Source organism: Triturus cristatus, chromosome 1_1 (genome assembly GCF_964204655.1).
Source record: "Triturus cristatus chromosome 1_1, aTriCri1.1, whole genome shotgun sequence".
In the NCBI taxonomy this organism is placed as follows: domain Eukaryota; kingdom Metazoa; phylum Chordata; class Amphibia; order Caudata; family Salamandridae; genus Triturus; species Triturus cristatus.
The window spans coordinates 1,107,205,468-1,107,212,967 of NC_140579.1; the positions used below are offsets into that span (position 1 = coordinate 1,107,205,468).

Below are 7,500 nucleotides of genomic sequence, written 5' to 3' on the forward strand. Positions count from 1 at the left end.
GGCCCAGAGGCGCAGGGGGTGGGGAGGCCGCCCTCCCCGGGGCCCCCAGGGGCCTGGCCAAAGCTCCTGAACCCAGACGAGCGAAGGGAGGCTCCCCGGCCACAACGGAACCCCGTCCTGGGCCTTTGGGAGTGGCGCAGGCCGGGGGACAGGGCCCGGGGCCGGAGACACCGACCCGGGGCCCGACCGGGCCCCTGGACCCAGCCGGGGCTCCTGGGCCCGGAGGCGCAGGGGGAGCCTCCCTGGGCCCTCCGGACCCCGCCCCGGGCACCCTGCCACGCGGCAGGACCCAGGACGGAGCCCGGGGTGGGGAGGCCGCCCTCCCCTGGGCCCGCAGGGGTCCGGCCGGAGCTCCTGAACCCAGACGTGCGAAGGGAGGCTCCCCGGCCACAACGGAACCCCGTCCCAGGCCTTTGGCAGTGCCGCAGGCCGGGGGACGGGGCCCGGGGCCGGAGACCCCGACCCGGGGCCCGACCGGGCCCCTGGAACCAGCCGGGGCTCCCGGAGGTGCAGGGGGAGTCTCCCCGGGCCCTCCGGACCCCACCCCGGGCACCCTGCCACGTGGCAGGACCCAGGACAGAGCCCGGAGTGGGGAGGCCGCCCTCCCCGGGGCCCCCAGGGGCCCGGCCAAAGCTCCTGAACCAAGACGAGCGAAGGGAGGCTCCCCGGCCACAACGGAACCCCGTCCTGGGCCTTTGGCAGTGCCGCAGGCCGGGGGACGGAGCCCGGGGACGGAGCCCCCCACCTGGGGCCCGACAGGGCCCCTGGACCAAGCCGGCGCTCCCAGGCCCGGAGGCACAGGGGGAGCCTCCCCGGGCCCTCCGGACCCCGCCCCAGGCACCCTGCCACGCGGCAGGACCCAGGACGGAGCCCAGGGTGGGGAGGCCGCCCTCCCCGGGGCCCCCAGCAGCCCGGTCGGAGCTCCTGAACCCAAACCAGCGAGGGGAGGCTCCCCGGCCACAACAGAAGCCCGTCCCGGGCCTTTGGCAGTGCCGTGGGGTGGGGGGACGGGGCCGGAGACCCCGACCAGGAGCCCGGCCCCTGGACCCAGCCGGGGCTCCCAGGACCACAGGCGCAGAGGAAGCCTCCCCAGGCCCTCCGGACCCCGTCCCGGGCACCCTGCCATGCGGCAGGTCCCGGGACAGACCCGGGGCTGACGCGGCATCCGGGCCCATCCAGCTGCCAGCTGAGGACCGAGAGGGGTCCCAGAGTAGCCTGTCCCTAGTGATCCGGAGGAAGGCTACCCCCCTTTCTTGTAACCCGCGCGCTCCGGGTGACGGAGGAGACCCAAGGGGTGAACGCACCCGGCCTCCTGGAGACCTGGCTGGGATCCGGGAGGTGAATGGACCCTCATCGGGACTTCCAGGCCTGGCCCGGCAACCTGGTCGCCCCATTGGAAAGCCTTGCGCGTGACCAGATGGCCGAGGGTAGAGGAGTGACCAGATGGCCGGCACCTGAAGACTCCCGTCTGCCATAGCGGTAGGGCTCCCGCCTAACCACCCACCCACCCGCCAAGGGCTCAGGGGGACTCTGCTTCCCTGGGTGGGCTTTGGGGACCCAGGCTAGGCCTCAGGCACGGGGAGGACCACCGGAGCTTTCGGGGCCCGGGGGCCCAGGCGCCCGGGGGAGGACTGCCCGGGACCCGTGGAGCCCATCCCTGGACACTTTGCCACGCCGCGGGCCGGTGGAGGGAAGCCCCGGAGGCCTGGGAGGATGTTGCTCGGGCGTAGCCCATCTGGTCCCCGGCAAGGAACTGCCAGCCCCGGAGGGGTGTTCCGGCATACCCTGCCCCTACGAATCCGGAGGAAGGCTACCGTCCTTTCTTGTAACCCGCGCGCTCCGGGTGACGGAGGGGACCCTAGGCGCGGACGCGCCCGACCTCCTGGAGCCCTGGCTGGGATCCGGGAGGTGAATGGACCATCATCGGGACTTCCAGGCCGACCCGGCCATCTGGTCGCCCCATTGGAAAGCATTGCACGCGACCAGATGGCCGAGGGGAAAGGAGCGACTGGATGGCCGGCACCTGAAAGGACTCCTGTCTGCCCGAGCCATAGCGGTAGGGCTAGCACCTGCCCACCCACCCGCCAAGGGCTCGGGGGGACTCTGCATCCCGGGGTGGGCTCGGGGGAACCCGGCTGGGCCTCAGGCACGGGGAGGACCACTGGGGCTCTCAGGGCCCGGGGGCCCAGGTTTCCGGGGGAGGACTGCCCGGGACCCGTGGAGCCCGTCCCTGGGCACTTTGCCACGCTGCAGGCTGGTGGAGGGAAGCCCCTGAGGCCTGGGAGGATGTTGCCCGGACGAAGCCCATCTGGTCCCCGGCAAGGAACTGCCGGCCCCGGAGGGGTGTTCCGGCATACCCTGCCCACACTAATACAGAGGAAGGCTACCGTCCTTTCTTGTAACCCGCGTGCTCCGGGTGACGGAGGGGACCCTAGGCGCGGACGCGCCCGACCTCCTGGAGCCCTGGCTGGGATCCGGGAGGTGAATGGACCCTCATCGGGACTTCCAGGCCGGCCTGGCCATCTGGTCGCCCCATTGGAAAGCATTGCGCGCGACCAGATGGCCGAGGGGAAAGGAGCGACCGGATGGCCGGCACCTGAAAGGACTCCCGTCTGCCCGAGCCATAGCGGTAGGGCTCCCACCTGCCCACCCACCCGCCAAGGGCTCGTGGGGACTCTGCTTCCCGGGGTGGGCTCGGGGGACCCCGGCTGGGCCTCAGGCACGGGGAGGACCACCGGAGCTCTCGGGGCCCAGGGGCCCAGGCGCCCGGGGGAGGACTGCCCGGGACCCGTGGAGCCCGTCCCTGGGCAATTTGCCACGCCGCGGGCCGGTGGAGGGAAGCCCCGGAGGCCTGGGAGGATGTTGCCCGGGCGTAGCCCATATGGTCCCCGGCAAGGAACCACCGGCCACGGAGGGGTGTTCGGGCATACCCTGCCCCTACTAATCCGGAGTAAGGCTACCATCCTTTCTTGTAACCCGCGCGCTCCGGGTGACGGAGGGGACCCTAGGCGTGGACGCGCCCGACCTCCTGGAGCCCTGGCTGGGATCAGGGAGGTGAATGGACCCTCATCAGAACTTCCAGGCCGGCCAGGCCATCTGGTCGCCCCATTGGAAAGCATTGCGCGCGACCAGATGGCCGAGGGGAAAGGAGCGACCGGATGGCCGGCACCTGAAAGGACTCCCGTCTGCCCGAGCCATAGCGGTAGGGCTCCCACCTGCCCACCCACCCGCCAAGGGCTCGTGGGGACTCTGCTTCCCGGGGTGGGCTCGGGGGACCCCGGCTGGGCCTCAGGCATGGGGAGGACCACCAGAGCTCTCGGGGCCCAGGGGCCCAGGCGCCCGGGGGAGGACTGCCCGGGACCCGTGGAGCCCGTCCCATGGGCAATTTTGACACGCCGCGGCCGGTGGAGGGAAGCCCCGGAGGCCTGGGAGGATGTTGCCCGGGCGTAGCCCATCTGGTCCCCGGCAAGGAACCGCCGGCCCCGGAGGGGTGTTCGGGCATACCCTGCCCCTACTGATCCGGAGGAAGGCTACCGTCCTTTCTTGTAACCCGCGCGCTCCGGGTGACGGAGGGGACACTAGGCGCGGACGCGCCCGACCTCCTGGAGCCCTGGCTGGGATCCGGGAGGTGAATGGACCCTCATCGGGACTTCCAGGCCGGCCCGGCCATCTGGTCACCCCATTGGAAAGCATTGCGTGCGACCAGATGGCCGAGGGGAGAGGTGCAACCAGATGACCGGGACTGAAAGGTCTAGGAGAGTAGGGTCTGCTTTCTATGTTCACCCCCACTTTTTGCTTTTGCTTTACTGGTTTTCGACTTAGATGTGGCTGTGGGCCTGCTAACCAGACCCACAGCCCTGCTGTTCTCTCTCTAAATTGATACTATGTACTTTAGGTGCATAACCCATTTGGATAAGATCACCTTACTGGCCCCTGTACAGTGTACCTTAGGTACCCAGGGCATAGGTGTACCCTAGGCCTACCAGGGGCTTCAGCATGTATTATGCCACCCCTGGCCTGGCCTTCCATTATGACACAACTGGCTGATCACTCAGCAGGGGCAAGGCTGTGTAATCACTCCTTGCTTAGGTGTAGTATTCCTATACCTAAGTTACATATAGACACATGTGTACCTATCAGTCACTCCTATGGCAGGCCTTAACAATCCTGGAGGCAGAATGCTTGGTAACATGTCAGATGGTGCTCTAGCATGAGCTGAGCCTGTCTGCAGCTTTCGGAACCATGTCCTTATGGCTGTTCTATGATATAGCCTACCATATACTCTTAAAGTGCCTTATAATCTTAAACGGTTATGGTAACTATGGTTTGGCTTTATCAAAACATGTCGTGTAAGGTGTCTAACACTTTGGAATAATACCCCCATCCCATTTCTGGAGGGAGAAGACATGTTGTAACCTACTTACCCGGTTAAAGTTAACCAGAGCCCCAGCATCACAAAATGGATGCTGCTGCCACAGACACGAGTCTGACCTCCTGCTGCTGGGAGTGATCCCGGCAAGGGAGGCTTGGACAATAGGTTTCCTGCCTTGGGAGGTGCGAGCACCACCCCAGACAGGCCTTAGTGTATTGGGGCAGGGATGGATGAAAAGAATGAGACATGCCTGGGGCACACAAGGTGTCCCGTGCATAGTCCAGTTCAAACCGGTGCTGGGGCACTCCAGCCCCAGTCCTGGCGTGAAACTGGACAAAGGGAAGGGGGTGTAACCACCCCATCCCAGGTCCCACCCATAAGGCGTGACCTAGCAGGTAACCCAGCCCCCCAGATTAGTATAAGAGTGGTAGCTGGGCCCCAGGAGATTAGATTATCCTGAACCTGCAACTTGAACAGAAACTCTGGACCTTCGACATTCGACGAAAGAAGAAGACTGAAGAATCTCCCTTGTGGCCAAGGAGTGGCTACCCTGTGCAAACAGGCACTATCAAGAGACTACCCTTTGCTTTGCTGAAGTTCTACGAGGGACCGACTGCAGAGCCCGACCAGAGCCTTGACTTCCAGACTTCTCCGACCCTGATCCACATCCACAGCCGAGCTGAGATCCGTGGAGGCGACGAGAGACGTGGGACCGGCTACCTGGGAAAAGTGGCTAGTATCTTCCAGCGCAGCTTCTGAGGCACCCTCGAAGTTGTGCACTGGGGATTGAGAAGCCCCAACCCTAAGCACCATCTGCACCGAAGATCAGCCCCCCACACTCCACGAGTCCTGCGTGGGGCCCTTCTGCATTTTCCTGCCTGCCGCGCCTGTCCGGTTGCTTGCCCGTTGGCTAGTGGCCTTTGTGACGACGCATCCAGAAATCTTCACTGCTGGTTTGGCTCCTCCCGACTGGCTCCCGCTTCCTTGCAAAAGAGAAGCACCCCAGACCTTCCTGGTCTGCACCAGAGGCAAGTCCTCCGTTCTTCGTGGGTTCCGCTTGCCAAGGCTTGGTGAGTCCTAGTTCAACTTCGACACCGCCGACAGCAAGAGCCTTCATGGGACAGCTCGTCTCCAGGTCCTGGTCGTCCTCGACGTCTCCTGGTCCCCGTGGCTGCAGCGACAAGCTTCACCTTCACCTGCAATCTTCACGACATCGCCTGGTTCCTTCCTGGTTCCACGTGGTCACTGGCTAGTGACCTTGACTCTGTCCTTTCTGCTTGCAGGTCTCCTCTCTTCTTGATCCCAGCCTTGGGATCCACCGGACACTCTTCACTGACTGCCTGTCAGCAACCTTCCTTCAGGCATCCATAGAAGTCCACGACGAAATCAGACGCAAGCTCACACCTATACACCCGCAGCCTGTGGGCTAGGTAACTTGGGTACTCACAAGGGTAGTGACTATCCTAGGGTCTAGTTTCCGAGTCTCGACTCTCTAGCTGCTTCAGAAGTGTCCTTAAACTGTTAATTTCTAACTGCTAGTAATTCTATCGACTTTTACGCATTACGCGTGAGTGTTTCCACTCTGCACCTGAATCCCGTGGGCCTCCCACTTCCTAACTGTTGCTAGTGTAGTGTAGCCCCAGCGATTCCCTAGGCCTATCCTATTTCCGTGACAGTGGTCCTTATACCACTTCTTTAGTATATGGTTTGCGTGGCCCCTAGGGCCTAACTGTATTACTTACCTGTGTGACTTAATGTATGCATAAATAAGACTGTGTTGTACTTACCTCTAATCTCATAAAGAGTGCTGAGGGTTTGTCTAGAATAAATACACTTTATTTTATATATATATCTGTTGTGGTGTCCTTTCATTTGGTATTCAAGGGATTATATATGGTATCACAGCTGGCTTCACATGCCATTCAGAGTTTAGCCTAAGACTGCTCTTGTCCATGCTACCACTAGGATAGCTGGTCTATAAGGTTGACTTTACAACCAATCACCATAAGGGTTGTTTGGACTGATATAAGGTGTACACTAGAACTAGTGACATCATACATCAGGCCAACTTCTCACAGGCTCTTCCCTCTTCACTCGCCGTTACTGGGGGAATCCTGGTTAGTTTCTTTTCCTCTGCTTAGTAATATGCTTAAATTCAGCGGGTCGCCACGTCTGATCTGAGGTCGTAGTCGGAAAGAAAACGCCGGATTGTTCGGGGGGGGGGAGCCGGGGAAGGCCAGGCACCCCCCTGCCGGAGCAGGGGATTGGCCTGGCGTAACCGGCAGCGCGCGCCCTCTTTCCCCGGATCGCGTCTGGAGGGGTTTCGCCCTCGCCGGGAAGCCGGCTGCGGAGGAGGGCGCCTGAGGCGCATGCGCGCGGGCAGCCGGTGGGACACCACGGACAGCCACACGCGGCACGCAGCCAGGCGCCCCGGGACGGGCCCGGGGCGGACCGGTCGCTGGGCCCCCTTCTCAGGGGGCCAGGCGCGCCGGCGGCGTACCTCCGCGGCAGGACCCCGCCAGGGACCCTGCCAACAGGCGATCGGGGGGTCTGACCTTGTGGGGGGACGAAGGGGAAGCGGAGCTCACCCTGCGACGGCCCCAGCCGCGTCCCGGGGAAGCCCCGGGGCGATTGACGATCGAGCGACCCTCAGACAGGCGTAGCCCCGGGAAGAACCCGGGGCCGCAAGGTGCGTTCGAAGTGTCGATGATCAATGTGTCCTGCAATTCACACTAATTCTCGCAGCTAGCTGCGTTCTTCATCGGCGCGCGAGCCGAGTGATCCACCGCCAAGAATCACAGGCAACTTTTCGAAAACGTTCACCCACCTGTGGGCACAGGAGAGGCGGGAGGAAGGCGACGCCGTCCGTCCGTCGCCCGCGGCGAGATGCCACGGGCGCCCCATTCAAGGCTTCCCCTCTGGGAGTCAGACAGCACCGTCGTGGGGGGAAAACCATTGCCATGCACTCATCCCGGGACAGGAGCAGGAAGCCCCGCAGCCGCCGGTCCCTCCCGGGTTTAACCCGGGAGGGACCACGCGAATCTTCAAACCCCTCAGCCCGGCCACACGGGACCGGGTCCGGGTCGGACCGGGTACCTGGCAACGAGGGAGGGTCGCTCCACCTGCAC

The 7,500-nt window shown here is 63.8% G+C and overlaps 1 non-coding gene across 1 annotated transcript; it reads right to left on the reverse strand.

Annotated features, from left to right (window-relative positions):
- Window positions 1–7,015: 7,015 nt before the first annotated feature.
- LOC146871666 (5.8S ribosomal RNA) lies at window positions 7,016–7,169 on the reverse strand. Its single transcript, XR_014959761.1, has one exon. It is a non-coding gene; the product is annotated as a 5.8S ribosomal RNA (ribosomal RNA).
- Window positions 7,170–7,500: the final 331 nt, after the last annotated feature.